The 18581-nt window shown below is 48.4% G+C and overlaps 2 pseudogenes; both read right to left on the reverse strand.

The window, feature by feature from the left end:
- Positions 1-7996: 7996 nt before the first annotated feature.
- LOC136543198 (E3 ubiquitin-protein ligase WAV3-like) lies at positions 7997-14854 on the reverse strand (annotated as a pseudogene).
- Positions 14855-14957: 103 nt separating this feature from the next.
- Positions 14958-17365, reverse strand: LOC136543200 (uncharacterized; annotated as a pseudogene).
- Between the last annotated feature and the right edge of the window lie 1216 nt (positions 17366-18581).

Genomic DNA, 18581 nt, shown 5'->3' on the forward strand with positions numbered 1-18581 from the left:
GGACCCACAAGCTGAGGAGGCACAGATCGACATGTTCGCTCGAGTGTGGCTCTAGCATTTTCTTGGTGCTTTCCTCTTCCCAGACGCCTCGGGCAACACCATCAGCTGGATCTTTCTTGACATACTTCGCTAGTCGTGGGGGAACATAGCGGGTACAGCTGGGGCAGCGCAGTCCTGGCATGGACGTATCGACAACTATGCGATGCCTGCCGTCGCACCTCAGGACATGCGAACCTTGGGGGTTGCTCCTACCTACTCCAGGTTTGGTGTTGGAAACGATTGCCCGTTGGGAGGCCCCTTAATAATAGTTTACCGGTAAGTACTTCGGTTCATTATATTCTTCCAGGTAGTTAGATATGATGAGATTATTTGTTGCTAATTCATTATCGTGTTCAATGCAGCAATGGAACGGGGATGATACACTCCCTACAGCTCTGTATATCTGAACGGAAGCACAGTTAGTTAGAGGGAATGCGTGGCGCAAGTACAGGGAGTATACAGACGGTCTCGACGTCCTAACACAGCACCAGGTTACGCACTCTATACTATCGTAGCAGTGTCTTCTTGGATGTACACTATATCACAACCTAACACAATTACGAAATTTCAGGTGTTTTGGTGTCCTTGGGATTCTCTAGAGCTCTAGGACTATCTGAGTCCTATCACTAGGGACGAGTCACACGAGTATCGCTGCGACGTCCCTCTTATTTTCTTCCATGTGGTCGAGATTCACTTGCCCATCCGGGTCTGCAGACAGTTTGGAAGAATGACAGGCTGCCCACCACCGCTTTACTCTACCAATCAAGTATTGCACGGGTGCGTTATCGATTAATAACAATGCTATAATTCAGAGGTGTGTTTGGTACAACTAATATCGTTTTGTTGCAGGTTTGACCATAGGAAGAGGTACAAGACCAAGGATTGGTGCGTGACACACAGCTCGTACATCCATTTGTGGCAGACCAGGGTACCACATGTGGTCCTTGTGGGTCCTCCACACGACCAGCACACCTTCGACGAGTACCTGCGGTGGCTTCACAGGTCTACGAGGACACATATCAAGCCCTCGTACACTGACGTGGCGATTGACGAGGACTCGGAGGAAGATGTCATCGAAGATGTGTACGACGTTACCACTAGGGAGGACACACAGCTACAGAGAGCCCCGCTTCAAAGATACGTGATAAGATACTTGGTATAATTTCTTATCCTTTTGGTATTAAGTATGTGTACTAAAACTGTCCAACCGCGTTTCTGTACCTAGGCGACACAATTGTCAAGGCTGTCCAACGAAGCAGCGTTCTGGCTTCATGAGTCTAGAGGGCAGGGGCTAGGCGTTCTCGCGGCTTTTTTGGAGGTAAACATAAACTTGTCCGTTTCGAAAATATTTCTTTATTGTATATGCATTTGGGTAATGAACTAACTTTAACGTCTATTTATGCAGAAGGTGAAGAAGAGCTGCAGGAAGCTAGCTCAGAAGTTGAGCTGCATGGACACTCCTTATGAGGAACCGCCACTCCCCGCGTGGTCGGGTGGCACGTCTTCAGCCTCTTTGAGGACACCAGCCGGCTCTTCTCAGCCAATGACGCAGGGTGCCACTTCCGTGGTGCGTACACCACCACATCATAGCGCTGGAAAGGACCCTGCAACCGAGGACGAGGAGGAGGACGATGACGACGACGATGAACCCCCGGGCTTTCGCGGACAGCACGGCCAATGGGACGAATGGCCGCAGGACGAGATCGACATGTCTCAACTAGGTGGTGCCCCGTTTGGCACCCAAGGAACCTCACAGGTACTAACAAAGATAGTTTGTTTCAATACGTAGGCTCCATGAACTAACGATTATAAAGAATTATAAGTAATCATGCGTATCATATACCGGCAGGGTACGAGCCGTACGCACCGTCGACGCTACCATACCGATGTTGGCTACACTCCCAATGTGTTGCCAACAAATCCGAAGAGACAGAGGCGTCCGAGGGATCCTTACACTCCTAGGTCTTAGTTTGTTTAGGTCAAACGAATATTGGCATCCGAAACTTGCGGGGTTATTTGGTTATGTTATGTCAAACTTATGTCAAAACAATGAATATGTTATGTGGCAGCTTGTCAACTTGCTTCTTATTCATTTCGTTGAGTCGCGGCAGCACTGCCGGCGAGATTAAGTACCCTGCGTTTGGGAACCGGCAGTCCCGGCGTATCTGGACACTGGTGACAATTTTTCGTAATTGATTAGTTAAAATGGTGCGTAACCGTATTATGAAAGACGAAAAACTAATCATTGACTTATCAAATTCTCTATTCGGCCGTGAAAAAAACTCAACAAAATACGGGCGCGACGCGTTTCGATTCTACCATCTAGGTAGCCCGGACCGGCGGCAGGCGCAGCGGCCAGGTGGTGTGGTTGCTCGTGCGGTATGTTTGGTCCAGCCGCGCCACGCAACAGGGCGCGGCACTGCCGCACCAGGGTCAGTGGCGCGGTAAGACCCGCCACGTCAGCGGCCCCCCGGCCGGTCCACGCCACGTCAGCACTGTGCCGCGCCACATGTTAGTTTAAAAAAAACAGTGTTAGATTTTAAATTATATTAAAAAAATGGTTAAAATTAAAAAAAAATACGCCGAGCGCAGGAGCAGCTGGCACCATGGCAGCTGCCCTGGCCGCTGCTTCCGCAAAACCCACCACCTGGCGACGGCTCTCCTCGGCGGCGCTGCTGGCAGGCCTCTTGATAGCCGGAGGCGACAGCAAGGACATATCCGGCATCCCATCATGTGCCATCTTGTCACCCATTCTTAAGCAGAGCGGTGCGAACACCAGTGCGTCGGAGCCCACAGCAGCGTTGAACAGCAACAGAGCACCGCTGGTGCCGCGGGACGGCGAGCGGGCCCCCTGTCTTGCTTCTGTGATTGCAAAGTTCCAAACTTTTTGGCCACCAACGCGCTCAGAGATCACGAATCGAGCACCCGACACCGCCCAGCGCAGCGGCCGTGGCGTCCGTGACATTCTCCGCTCTTGCCGGCATCGACAACTATGAGAACGGCATCCTGGCAAGTTCACACATGACGAATAAAATTGTTAGTGCCAGAACTTTGCTTCTTGCTGACGATGATGCTGGCCGTAGCAGCATGGCCATGACACATCCAACACAATTTGCGGCTACATGAGCATCGGTTGGTAAAAAAAATCTGTGGTAAAACATGCTTATTTTATGTATTCACCTGACTAAAAGTGTGGGATACATTTTTCTAGGTTTGGGTTGTTATAATTTATCTGAAATCCCTGTATATATTTATTTTTTGCTAAATTAGTAACTTCTTTTATGGGGGGACATTAAATGATTTTTAGGGGCTTTGGATTGTACTGTTGCGGGAGTATATCTCCGTACTAGAAAACTTTGATTGGCGAAAGAAATCAGATTTGGTTTTGAAAATGGGAAAAGTCTAAATAACACCGTGACATCTTGTGTGTTGCCTATACTTAAGCCCCCAACCTACAAAACCATGTTTTCAACACATTAAACTTTCCCATACCTGTCATTTTACCCCTGGGCTAGTTCTGCTAACCAGTTTTGTGTACGTGGACAGCTGCGGTGGCATTCTTGACCACGCTCGTCTTGGGCACCGGCCTGTAGCACGCGCTGCCCTGACCACCTCACTCGCCTCTGTGAGGAAGCCATCCATCTCGAGGGCATGCACCACAACGTGGCAGACGTCGATGTCGCGGGATTTAAATAGCGGGCTATAGCAACGCTATAGCGCCGCTATAGCCTTGGGAGAGAGCTCCCGCTGCTTTATCTCTATTTTTCCGCTATGTCATTTATAACCACTATATTATGCTTTAACGTCGCTAAATTGATTAGCTGCGACTTTAAAATAGCGCTGCTTTTTCAACTTTAGCTTTTAGAGTGACAAACTACTCATTATTTGCTGTTAAGTTGATCTTTTAGAAAATTGAACACTTGAGTCTCATAAATTGTGCTATAATGCCATATTAAATAATATTCCCTAGACTCCTAAAGCCTTGAAAACATATTTGTGTTCAGTAATTTTCACGATTTTTATGTTTTTATGAAATAATTACTTGATTTTTTATGGTTTTCTTAAAAACCGCTATCTGTCATAGCTCCGCTATAGCTGCGCTATAGCTTTATAGCTTCTGGAAAAAAGATGTCGCTATTTGCAATAGCCCGCTATTTTAAACCTTGCCTTGAAGGCACAACTATAGTCTGAAGCCTTATCTCCCCATAGCATTCGGCGATGGTGAATAAGCTTAGGTGGCGCGGGATGTTGTCTCCGGCACCGCAAAGGATGTGGCCACATTATAGGGAATAGGTTGGTGGGCAGACAGTGTCAGAACTTTGCTGAATGTCACACTACTGGTAACAGAGTGGAGGTGGATGAAGTCGATTCAGTGGAGGCGATTGTGGCCACGGTAATCTGAAGTGGCCTCACGTTTGGTGGTTTGTTGCACCCTGTGCCGTTACTGCCGAGCGAGATCGTACCTGCGGGCGATGGCAGCACCACTTTGGAGGGTGACAACTCCGTGGCCACCAACACGGCTGCTACTGCCGCCACTTGATCCCGCCGGCACCATGGAGCCGCACAATGACGTACTACGGGTTTGCCCCCTGGGGGACCTAGCGGATGGAGAGACGACCAGGGCTGGCCGCGAGGACATGCATGCATACATAGCACTGTCTTCATGGCGGGCGGTTATTCCATCGTCCACCGGGAACACATATCACCATGGCGTTCGTGGAGGCAAAGTCAACGCGACGGCTCGTGGATTCCGCACATACGCCTAGTGGCTGCATGTGGCTTGCCCATGCCCCTTGACGCCACTGCTACTGTTGAGCACGTGAATGTGTTGCTCGTGGTGGCCGTGGCGTCCATGATGTTCCACTGTGCAAAAAACTCAAATAGCTGCCTGCGCCATCTACAGACGCCGAACAAACGCGTCTGTGATATCAATTCACAGATGCGCGTTCCCAACACGCGTCTATAGTAATTCGCCGACCAGGGTCACCGGTCTTGAGGTGTTGGAGTTGTCCTAAATTGCCAAGATGGACAGATTCTGGATCATACGCATCTGCCCACGCCAGGGACACTATCTGGGCGCTGAGATGTTAGCAACCGGTATACTCTGATCATCATCAAGAAGGTTGTATGCCACGCCTAACTTCTTGAGATTCGGTGCGACAATTGTGCGCTACTGCAAGCTCCTAGTCAAACAGCTTTATTTTTAGGAGACACTTGGAGTGGATGGAGAGATTGTCCAGCCCGTGTTATTCGAGGATGCTGAGCTTCCGCAAGCATGGGCACCGTGGTTCGGAGCGTTGACGAGGATGCACGGGCCATGGAATTGGCTCAAGGAGAGGTTGGTGAGCATCGTCGAAGATGCCCTAGGGATGGAAGGCGAGGCCTTGATACCGTAGCTTGAGCTGAATCTTGGTGGCTTTCTCGAAGCAGGGCAGCTCAAAGAGGCCTCTTTCCCAGGCCTCCTCCACCTCCTCCTCGTCGTCATCGTCGGCGGCCGTGGCGGCGCTCTACAGAACCACGTTGCGCTAGAGAAGGTCACCGACCAGGTGGCGCACGGCGGCGGGAAGCAAGGCATCAACAATGACATCAACATCGTGGCTCGGACACAGCATTGCCGACATTGACGACGATGAGGATGACATCCTGGCAAGTTCACACACGACAAAAACATTTATTAGAGCCGGAACTTTGCTTCTCGCTGTCAACGACATGGGAGAAGCAGTCGAGGACATGTGCCAACTTGTAGTTGACGATCATGCGGGCCCCAGCAACATGGCCACAACATGTCCATCACAATTTGCAGCGACATGAGCATCGGTACATAAAAAACATTTGTGGTAAAATTTGAATTTTCTATGTATGCACCTGAGTAAAAATGTGGGCTACATTTTTCTAGGTTTTGTATGTCAACATTTATATGAATTCCCTACGTATATTTATTTTTTGCTAAATTAATAAGTTCTTTTATGAGGGGACATGGAATGATTTTTAGGGGCTTTGGATTGTATTATTGTGGGAGTATACCTCAATACGTGGAAAGAAATCAGATTTGGTTTTGAAAATGATAGGTCTTTCTCCATTGTGTTTGGCCACCACTTTCTACCACTCAATCGTAAATGTTACCATCTTCTTCATACTTGCCCACATAGTCAACACTCAGTTCTCCACAGCACACGGCATCCTTGGCACATCACTTACTTTCTACCAACCGCCTGACCCACTGTGTAGATCTACAATTGGGAATGTAGTGATGCATCGCGCCATCACAAGAACTACATCCACCTGTAATATCATTGCATATAATATGATACAAAAGCCAAACATGGAAGTTTTAAAAACATCTCTTATAGAAAATCTTATGTGGTTTGGACCCGAACTAAAACTCTTTCTACATAGAACCATACAAGATAGGAAGTTCACAACTACAGATATGTCATCGCCGTTGGTTCAAAAGTGTCCATCACCGGTTTTTGCCATCGTTGGCGAAAGCTCAGCAGTAATCTCATCACTGTTCATTTCAAATCGACTTTAGAAATGAAGATCACCTCGGATCGTAATATAAATCGGGGGTAATAGTTACAAAAAGAACAAAAAAAAATCCAGCTGTCAGCAAGCCGAGGCTACTTCCAGCCCACCATCGTGGCCCCTGCCACATCTGAGAGAGGGAGAGTGGGTGAGCGATATTTGCGCTTCTAGTTTCGAGAGAGGAAGAAAGAGTGAGGGAGATAGAGGGGAGGGACACACCCATGCATGGTCGAGGTAGGCTACCACCTGTGGTGCTTGGACCCCACAATGAGCCAAACTGCTGTGAAGTTTGGCGAGGGCGAAAGAGTCGCTAGTATTTTTAGGGTAATGTCTTTCTTACGGGCGTGCGGGCGTATAACGCCCCGCACGCCTACGCCTCTCATGCACCCGTGCACTCTCTCGCCCACGCCCCCTCCTCTCTCTCTCCCTAGCTTCCGACCACCTCCTCCCCGCACCCGTCCCCCACCACTTCCTCACGCCGAGCTTGTCCCTTCTCCCACGCCAGCGAGGGCGTATTTGGTGGATCCGGCGGTGGCCATGGCGGATCCGGTGAGGTAGGACTCCTCCTCCTCCTAGATCTTCGAGCTAGGGTTCTAGCAAACTCTCTCTCTCATCTTCCCCAACTCCGGTGGGCTTAGAAGAGAAGGTTTGGGGTGAGGAAGGCCGGCCAAGTGGTGGGGCTGGCTGGAGGGCGGTTAGGGGCCCTGGTAGCGGTGGAGGCGGCCCAGCTAGGTCAGGGCGAGAGAGTTCTGGCGAGGGCGAGCTCCTGCGAGGGGGGGGGGGGGGGGGGGAGAAGGCCGCTGCAGGAACGCTAGCGCTTTGGCCAGCGGCGTTGGCGAGAATGAGGTACTGGAGAGGAGGAAGAAAGGGGAGAGGTGGCACGCGCGTGAAGGTTGAAGACAGCCATGCTTGCGGCCGCACACACGCCTGTTTTTTAGCCTTGTCGTATTTTTGGAGTTGTACGTGAGTTGTTTGGTGGCGTGTTGGAGACACCTTATGTATAAAAGTAGTAGCGAGCGAACTTTTTCTTTTTAGTGTGGCCTTAGCGCTTAGTTGATATAGAAAGTAGTAGCAAGCGGACATTTATTTTGTTTCATTGTGGCTAGACGTGTCATGAGGAGGCACGTCGGTACATAAAGGATTAGCAGGTGAACATCTTTTTGTTTTGATGTGGCTCATCGGGTTGGTATAAAAAGTAGTAGCAAGCACACATGATTTAAAGTGCGGGATACATTTTTCATGGTTTCATATCTCAATACAGGAAAAACAGTTGTTGCCTGAAGGAATCCGATGTGGTTTTGAAAACTGAAAATCTTTCTCCATTGTGTTTGGCCTCCTGTTTGTACCACTCGATAGTCAATGTCACCATCTTCATCATAGTTGCCCGCATAATAATCACCACTCAGTTCCCAGCGCTCCCTCCGTCCGCACGCTACTGCAAGGCGATCCAAAGCCCCTGTGACCAGTTGAGCATGTCCACCATGGACGGCGTCTGGTACCTGTGGACGAGGCCCGTGGCGTCCGTCGAGTCGCCACGCACAGTGGCATGTTGCCATGAGTGGGAGCTCAGCCCGGACAGGATGTAGGCGCAGCCAGACCCCTCGTACAGCTGCGGGTTCAGGGCGTGCTCCTGCATCTCCCGCAGCTCGGCCACTAGCGCTTACGTTTACTGGTCCTAGGAAAGCGACGCGCATGACTCCAGCAGCAGGCGGTGGGCCACCAGGATCGAAGCTGCGTGGGTGTAGTCGCCCTCCTCCGTGGCGGCCTGCGCCGCGGCCATGTCCTCCGTGGCGTGGACGCGGTGCCACTGACACTCGCCTGCAGGGAGATCCCCAAGCTCACCGCGAACTCTAGGCGGAGCAGCATCACCGGGTCGCCTCCCACCCGCACCATCTCCATGGTGACCAATGGACACGCGTGACGGCGGCATGCGCACGGTGACGAGGAAGTCCCTCTCCTCGTCGGCGTAGAGGCGGCTGACATGGACGAAGGCGACGCGGCAGTCGCCGTCCACTCCGCTAGCGTAGCTGCTAGACATGATGGACATGAGCAGCACGCCTTAGTTGGTGCACTCGACGCTGAGCCGCGTCTCCTGCCCCACCAAGCTGAGGAGGCCGCCGATGCACAGTGCGAAGGCGTCCTGGATCGACCCCACCATGTCGATTATTGAGAAGGTGCCGCTGGACATCTGGGCAACCACTACGTGAAAAACGGTTTGTAGCAACGGAACAATTTTTTGTAGGGGCGTCTGGTGATGGAGCCGCCCCTACAGTGGCATGCTCGGGAGCCATGAGACCAGCCGCCCCTACAAATGGAACAGTAGGGGCAGCTAGTGATACAAGCCGCCCCTACAAATGGGTTAGATTTGTATGAGCGGCTCACTCACCAGCCGCCCCCGGTGTTGCTATTTATAGGGGCAGCTGGTGATTGAGTCGCCCATACAAATGCCCGCGTATAAATACCTTCGATTTGTAGGGGCGGCTCAATCACCAGCCGCCCCTACAAATGACCCACATATAAAAAACTAAAGCACCTTCTTCCTCCTCGGGTTACTCACTCCAACCCGTGAAAGAAAGGTGGGGAGGCCTTGGGCACCTCCAAAAATTGCTCTACTAAGGGGGGAAGGTTTTGGTCTCAAATCCTTTGGTGGAGAGGTTGTAGAAGGTAAGAAAATACTATTCCACACTTTTTTTGAAGTTTTAATGGTTGGTTAGTGAGTAAATAGAGTTTTGTTTTTCTCTCTCTTCTATGGTGCTTGAGCTACTTATGAAGCAAATTAGACACATGTTTTGAATGTACTTAGGTAAATTAGGTAGGGGAACAAGATCATACCCTTATTTGGTCCATGTTTCTTGATTTTAGTGAACAAGTAGTTAGTTTTATGGATGTTTCATGTGCATGTAGATCTAGATCTAGGGTTTGGTTTTTTTTATTAATTTTGTTTTTTATAAATTTATGTTTGATGAAATTGGACTAGGGTTTGTATGAAAGATATTGGGTAAAATATAATTGTTGCTAATTGTTGTCTTTGAAAATTTTTATTTTAGTCAACAAATATGTATTTTAATTATTTATGGATAAATGGACCATTAATTAATTTCCCTCTACCATGGTGTGTTTGTATGCTTCATGTAATTATAATTGATTTATATTCATATATATCTGATGTATATATAATTATTCTCAAGTAATTGTTAATTTGATTTATTTTTATATATATCTGAATAAGTAGTCCTTTATTGTAAAAGATGGAGTACAGAAACTCTTGGATGTATGGTTCGTTAAGGTTCAAGGTAAGTTGCCATGAAGAGGTGGACAAATTTATTGAAGCCGCAGAGAAGCATGCAGCAACGTTGACAGAGAATAAGGATACAATTATTTGTCCATATAAAGATTGCAAGAACTGTATGGCATGGACAAATGTGACTATCATCAGATCACATTTGATTATGCAAAAATTTGTTGAGGACTACACAGTGTGGATTCATCATGGTGAGTTTGGCAATGAACAAGGTGGTGATGCTGGTGGGTGGGATGGTAATGATGAATGTGGTGCCAATAATGATGGTGGAGCACGTGTCGAGGATAAAGATTATTTGGAGGACATGATTCGAGCCCTGGACCAGAGGTTTTACTAAATAGCCCGAAAGGTCTAGAAAATTTGGAAAGGGTGACAAAAGCATCGAAGGAGACTATGTATGGTGTTGAAAAGGGCTGTCCGACACATTGGACATTGCTATGTTTTGTGCTTGAGCCACACATTGGACCTTAGCTTGTAAATTTTGCTAAAGCTTTGGCTGTCTTACCTCTGCTAACACTTTGACTTGTCGTATATACAGGTCCCTCCTGTAACCCAGAAAAGACAACGTCGACATCCGCGACATCTCGCTGGACAAGATGGAGTAGAGGAAAGGAGACCAGAGGCAACAGCCACAGAGACGGATCACGACGCCTCTGCTCCACAACCTCAAGACACAACCACGACTACCAAGCCTAAGAGGAAACGAGGGGATAGAAAGGCAAATCAATATCCAAATAAGGCATGCTATGTGATAACGGAGGTTAGGCTAGTAGGGGAGATCCTTGAGCCGAAAGAATTAAGAGGATGATTCCGTAATGCGATCGGGGCCCTAGTAAGAGATAAATTGAACCCAACAATCCCTAACCGAAAAGAGGTACCAGAGAACAAAAAGGATGAACTATGGGATAGGCAGCTGAAGCTCAATTTTAGATTTCCTGAGGATAAGCATGAACTGGTAAAAAAATGCTTTCAGGATGATGGGAGAGTCAGCCCGACGTTGGAGGTTGGAGCTCTACAAGAAGTATATCCAAAAGGGGTTAACTCCCTTCAACGAGTTCGGCAACATAACTCCTAGTCAATGGTAGGAGTTCGTGGCTCAGAAGACTTTACCGGAGGCATTAGAGCTCAGTGCCCGTAACACCAAGCTGGCGAAGAGGAACAAACACCACCATTATCTAGGCCTTGGTGGCTACTATGCCAAGGAAGAGCAGTTTAGGAAGATGGACAAAGAGGCCGCAGCTGCTGGGAATATCGATGTGACGAATTTGAAAGTACGCTCAAGGAGTAGGATATATGCGAGGAGTATAGAATCATCCATCGGTAATCTTAAGTTTGATAAGCCGGAGACCCAAGAGGCAATATCAAGGATACTGAAATATGCTGAAGACAAGGAGAAGGACTCATTCAATACTTCCAGAGAGAGGGACGAGCTTAGCCTTAGCTTGGGAAACAAGATGCACACAGGTCGCACCAGGGGGCTAGGGAAAAGGATGACCTAGAAGCTAGGATTCGAAGAGGACAGGCACATGTACAAGAAACATGTCAGAGACCAGGAGACTAATCTTGAGCTCCAAGTGAAGGCTCTAGTTGCGAAGGCGCTGGAGGAGCAAGGACTGTCTATGGAGCCACGAATATTAATGACGCCGCCGGGAGAACTGACATTAGTTGGTAGCCCTCCGGAAGTTCCTAGCAGCCAAGGTTCCACTACAGCCACAACCCCCATCGATCGCATATGGGAACCAACTAGTTGCACCTTGGTGTTTCTCAGCGGCCGGCAGAACATTTGTGATGGAGGTGGCAACGGGTGTGGCACATCCTCCCGGTGGCTTACACCACAATAATAAGATACCGCCGGACTACACTAGGGTCAAGGTGCATACCGTGAAGCCCAAGTTCATGCAGTGGAGGATAGACTACACAACTCCCGAGGGACTGGTGTTACTCGGAGATGTTATGGGGTAGTTTATCCTCTGGCACAAATGGAACATTATATTCACTGCTTCTTCACTACATCCCCCTCTCCCAAATTTGGAGTGAGTTGTTGAGGTCGGGGAGATATTTTCACCATCTCGTGACCACCACATTCCTGAGATGCCACATTCTTCCCCGCCTCCTAGCGAGCATGTGCCTGATAAGCCACAACCTTCTCCAGCTCGTACCGAGCAAGTCCTTGAGGAGATGCCATAGTCTTCTCAACAAGCATAGCTGATACATAAACAACGAGTGCCTCCTAAAGAAGGTAATGCACAAGAAGATGAGGACGTGCCTGAATGGGAACTTTGAAAGAAGCATCCAATCACCATAAGACCAATTTATGTTCCGATGAAAGACGTCTCGTCGGTGTCCAAGTGGTATTCCCATGACCAGTTCAAGCCTGAGAACCAAGTTAAAAAAGTCACATCACGGGGTTCTGAGGAGGTCATCACCAGCAAACTCCACCAAATAGCAAAGCAGTATCCAAATGTCGATGCCATCAAATGGTCAAAGGATTGCCCGAAAACATATGAAAGAGGCAAGCCCTTCCTACCAAACTGGGACATCCAGCGCCTACCACTTGGAATGAGAAGGTTCCATGATTGGTACTTATGTGTTCTCCCAACGAGCATAGACCTTATACAAGCATGCTTCCCCACCAGCACATTTGGAAGCCCAGGCGGTAAAATTGTCTTTGACTTCAATGACATGCTGACATGCTTTCACCTCGAAGCAATGGAGATGAATCTAATTCGCAAGTGGTGCCTGTAAGTTCTTGTCCTCCCGATATGATATGAATGTAATATTTGAATTTTGTTGTAATTAACCCACGCCGTGATTTATAGAATGCAAGTGCACATTATCAAACAAATGTCAAGTGTGAAAGCCGGGTATATAGACCCTCAAGCTATAGCACAAACAAATTTTAATTACCCTAAACAGTGGCTACTAGATGCCAAAGAGCTAGCTGCTGGAAAGTCTCTTCGGGAGAAAGAGCACATACATACGGCGAAACTAAGGGAAGAGTCCCTTAAGGTTGCGGCGTACATTGCCCTGGCTTTCAAAATTCCCCCACGGCACTCTACTATATGGCTACCATACAACTTCGAGTAAGTTCAACTCTCTACTTAAAGCTTTGTTCGATATATTTTATTCGATGCAAAAGAGCTTATCTAGTTCTATGATTAAATCCATGCAGCAACCACTGTATTTGTATAGGCGTTGATGTCGGGAGGAGCATGGCATGGGTCTTTGATTCAATAGATAGGGACCCGGTGACATACAAAGACTTTATATCGATTCTCACGACGTATACATATCGACAATCCTCATTAGCTTATATGTTTGTATACATACGTATAACGTTCACTTTTGGATACTAACAAGTTGTATTTGCTAAAATAATTCAAACAGGGCATTTAGGTTCTATGTCACTAAACATCACGGAAGGCATGATCTAGCAAGGAAGTAAAAGCTGGCTACAAAAGCACTATGTGCGGTAAGTGTAACTTACTTCTTCAGTACTCCATTACATGGCTGTCAAAAGCATTACTTAACATTTTTATATGCAAAACACACAATGCCCCAAGCAGAAGCCTGGGAGAGTACATTGTGGATACTATATATGTTCTATGATGAGTAACACCGGTGCCTACAGGAGACACCCCTTAAGGGTAAGTTTGAACCTCTTCACCCGTAGTATAAAAACTTCGTACATGGTATGAATTACTAAACCGAAACGTGTTCTCTTGTAGTGGAAAGAAGAGAAAGAAATGAAAAGAGACCCATACAAGGATGACCAACTCTTAGAGCTCGTCGGCGACCTTTGCAACTTCATATTGGACTAGATTGTACACGTCAAAGGCACCTACCATGACCGAGAGTCTGACTTAGGTAGAAATCCTCAGTACCAACACCTTCGTGAGACTAAAAGGCAAGCTCTAGGACGTTGATAACAATGTGTATGGAATTTGACATTGGTTTTACCTTGTGAATTATGTCTATTTAATGATGGATTGTATATATTCTTGTGAATTGGACTTGTAATTATAGTTTATATAATACACTTTGTGCTTGTAGTTTATATAATACTCTTGAGTGAACGCGGTTCGGAACGTTGGTCGCGGGACGTTCAGCGGGATTATCTCGCTTTCCTCGCTCACGTTGGTCGTGGGGCGTTTGGCAACGCGAACGTTGGATGGAATACGCGGAAACAAACAGTGTTCTGGTTGAATTTGAATTGTAAATTTGAATTTTTTGGCGGGAAAACGTACTTTAGGGGCGGTTCTAGACTGAACCGCCCCTACAAACATGTATTATAGGGGTGGCTGGTACTATAGCCGCCCCTACAAATCGATTTGTAGGGGCGGGTGTAGTACCAGCCGCCCCTATAAATCGATTTGTAGGGGTGGCCTAGGAACCGCTCCTATAAATGCATGATTTGTAGAGAATGTTTGGTAGGGGCGGCTGGCCAAACCGCTCCTACAAATGGTCTTCAGCCGCCCCTACAAAACGTTTACGTAGTAGTGGACGGCGTGCACTGCCCAAGAGTCATGGTCCATGCCGAATCCAAAGGCATGGATCAGGACGTGGTGCTCGCTCGTGGGAAGGATGGATCGCGTGACCAGCGGGGCGTAGTCCGGCGTCGAGCCGTCCCGCGGCGGGAGGTTGTAGGATGATGCTGCACAACGGGTTTCTGGCTTGCCTGTCCTCCACCACCCTGGCAGCTTTCCGCAGCCCCTTGGCGATGTTGGTGCCTCCATCGGCGACGAGGGTGTCGACAGCCTGCAGCAACCGCTGCTGTCCGAAGGCGGTCATCTTCCAGAGCGGGAACAGCCAGCTGGCTGACGAGGAGAAGGCGATGACCTCGTGGCTGACGACGATGCAGGCCCTAGCAGCATGGCCACAACATGTCTAGCACAATTTGCAGTGACATGAGTATCAGTTGGTAAAAAAACATTTGTGGTATAATATGATTTTTCTATGTATACACCTGAATAAAAGTGTGGGATACATTGTCATAGGTTAGGTATATCATAATTTATATGAATTCCCTGCATATATTTATTTTTTTGCTAAATTAGTAACTCTTTTTCTATGTGGGGACATTAAATGATTTTTAGGGGCTTTGGATTGTGTTGTTGTGGGAGTATATGTCAATAAATGGAAAACCTTCGTTGCCCAAAGAAATCAGATTTGGTTTTGAAAATTGTAGGTCTTTCTCCATTGTCCCCGCATTGTCCCCGGCACCGACCACCGTTACTGCAGGGACGTCCTCATCTCCATCGCCTGTGGTCTCCCAACTCTGCTCCACGAGATAGCCACAAGTCTCATGCAGGCAAATGGTGTCCCTGAGCACCCACCCATTGGTGCTGCTGCCAGCAGCACCAGTGCCGCCATGCCTGCGGTCCTCGTTCATCCTGCAGAGCCAGACGTTGAGCCTGTTATCCCCATCCACATATATGCAAATCATCATGTGATTTTGAACTAAAAATGACATATAAAATCATAATAAAGTCCAACATATAAAGTTACACATGCATCTACATCGCAAAATGAGATAAGCTACTGATAAAACATAAGAGGATTAAGTTTGTTACCTCCAAAATCGAAGAGCAACACCAATGGAGGGGGAGAGAGCAAAAACAACAGCAAGCTGAAGAACAGAGGCAGCGAGTTTGAATGGAATGGCTCGGGCTTGGGGAGGAAGAAATGAGCTGGTCTATAGGCCGGGATAATTAGTCCCGGTTAGGGGACCAAACCGGGACTAAAGATTAATCTTTATTCTCGGGGCATCACCCAAACCGGGACTAAAAGCTTTAGTCCCGGCTGGTATTACCAACCGGGACTAAAGTAGTCCCGGTTGGTAATACCAGCCGGGGCTAAAGATTCCTGCCTCGCGGACGACCGTTGGGCAGGAACCTTTAGTCCCGGTTGGTATTACCAACCGGGACTAAAGGATCCTTTAGTCCCGGCGGCAAAAAAATGACGAGGCTAATGCCAAATTGGGACATCGTTCTAAAGTCTGTTCTCTAGTAGTGAGATAGCCACAAGTCTCATGCAGGCAAATGGTGTCCCTGAGCACCCACCCATTGGTGCTGCCGCCAGCAGCACCAGTGCCGCCATGCCTGCGGTCCTCGTTCATCCTGCAGAGCCAGACGTTGAGCCTGTTCTCCCCATCCACATGGAAGAGGTGTAGAGGACAGTGTTGTCACCCCGGCAGTGGACAAGATTGCCTGGGTACTGATCACGCTACACACACTCATGGAGATCGACGATAAAGAATCTGCTTTGGGTTGCCATGTAGATCTTGTCGCCGGTGAGCACAGTAGTCAACAGGATCTGCACCAGCAACTTAGGGACAAGACCCGTGGCTACGCATCGGACAGCCCAGGAGCCGGACCGCAGGACACACACCAGTGCTGCGATCTTATTGTCTGACTCCCAGGTGCAGACGTTGACTCTGTAGCACAAGGCGTCGTCGCCGTGGTCGGCTTGGAGGAGCATCGCATGGCGGTACTCCAGAAGGAAGATGGCTGCGGCGACTGTGGGAGCACCATGGTAGAAGGGTACAACAGTGGGGAGCGCACAGTGATACAAGCACGGTGGAAGGTGTCGGAACTGAACTCGAAGAGGACAAAGTCGTTCCAGCAGTCCCAAACGTTCGACACCAGCGAGTCGCCGAAACCGAAGTCAGAAATCACGTCCGGGCTACAGGCATCAGGAAGCGGGATGAACTCCAAGCCAGAGATGCCTCCACTGGAGACGTAGACCCCAAGTAGGCACGTCGAGTGTAGACGGCGCAAGGCCAACACTTGCTGGTGAGTGCGGTACTAACCAGGCAGCTCCGGCACCCGAGGTGGAGAAGGATCTTGTCAAGCAGATCTCCATTGGTGAAGGCGTGGTGCAACGATGGGATATCCGCTCAGTTCAAGACATGAATTTTTTTCTATATATGCACCAGATTAAAAGTGTGGGGTACCTTTTCCTAGGATTGGTTTGTCATAATTTATGTGAATTCCCTGCACATATTTATTTATGTTTGCTAAATTAGTAACTTCTTTTATAGGGGAAGATTAAATGATTTTTAGGGGCTTTGGATTGTATTATTGTTGGAGTATATCTCAATAAACAAAAAACATTTATAGCCCAAAGAAATCAGATTTGGTTTTCAAAGTGGAAACCTCTAAATAACCCCTGACGTCTTGTGTGTTGCCTACATAGCCCCCAACCTACCAGACCAAGTGTTCAGCACATTAAACTTTCCCACACCAATCATTTTACCCTCGGTCTCGTTTTGCTAACCGGTATTGTGTACGTGGACAGCTGCAGTGGCATTCTTGGCCACGCTCGTTTTGGGCCGCCGGCCTGTGGCAGACACTGGGCCCCGACCACCTCATGCTCCTCCGTGGGGAAGCCATCATCCTTGAGGGCGTGCACCGCCTCATGCCCGACAATGATGTCACGCTCCTTGTGGAGCCTAGTGGGCACTCCCACACAGTTTGCGGCCTTATCTCCCCGTAGCATTCAGCGACAGTGAATCGGCTTAGGTGGCATGGGATGTTGTCCCCAGCACCGCCCACCGGTTGGTGCTGCCGCCGTGCCCACGGTCGTCATTCATCGTGCGGAGCTAGACGTTGAGCCTGTTTAATTTGCCCCATCCACACGGAAATGGTAGAGGACAGAGTCCTCCCCTCGATAATGGACAAGGTTGCCTGGGTACTGATCAAGCGCCACACCCGCAGGGAGATCGACGATGAAGAATCTCTCCTTGGCGAGGTCGATCTAGTCCTAGGATGTATTGGGTCACCATATAGATCTTGTCGCAGGCGAGCACAATAGTAGGCAGGATATGGACCGTTGACTTATCGAGAAAACCCATGGCTATGCAGCGGATGGCCTAGGAGCCAGACCGTAGGATACACACCAGTGCCACGACCTAATTGTCTGACTCCTAGGTGCAGACGCTGAAGTGGTAGCACAAGGCATCGTCATCGTGGTCGGCTGGGAGAAGCATCGCATGGGCGTACTCTGAGAAGGTGGACGGCTGCGGCGACCGTGGGAGCACCACGGCCTTGTCCTTGTTAGGGTACAACAGTGGGGAGCGCACAGCGAGACCAGCTCCGTCGAGGTGCCGCGAGGCCAGCACTTGCTGGTGTGCACGGCACTAACGACTGAGCTCCGGCATCCAAGGCTTATAAGGATCTTGTCAAGGAGATCTCCGTTGGTGGCGGCGTGTTGCAATGATCCCAGCCCAGCTGGGTTAAAAACATTTCATGTAAAATATGATTTTTTTTCTATATATGCACCAGATTAAAAGTGTGGGATACATTTTCCTACGTTTCATTTGTCATAATATATGTGAATTCCCTGCATATGTGTATTTTTTATTTTTCCTAAATTAGTAAATTCTTTTATGGGGGGGCATTAAATGTTTTTAGGGGCTTTGGATTGTACTGTTGTGAGTGTATATCTCAATAAAAGAAAAACGTCCATTCTTGGCCATAATCATCTTGAGTCACCAGACTATGGTTGAGCACTAGGTTTTTTCTAAGTGTTGCTATGGACTAAGCACCTATGTATCTCACATCCAACACATATTAGTCCACCTAGGTTATCACTCAATTATCAAAACCAAACCAGGGTCATTCACAAGCTCCTACACAATTCTAGTGATCATGGTAATTAACAAGCTGCCAGTAGAACTAGCAAGCTACTCAAACAACAACAAAAACTACATGAG

Source organism: Miscanthus floridulus, chromosome 3 (genome assembly GCF_019320115.1).
Source record: "Miscanthus floridulus cultivar M001 chromosome 3, ASM1932011v1, whole genome shotgun sequence".
Lineage (NCBI taxonomy): Eukaryota > Viridiplantae > Streptophyta > Magnoliopsida > Poales > Poaceae > Miscanthus > Miscanthus floridulus.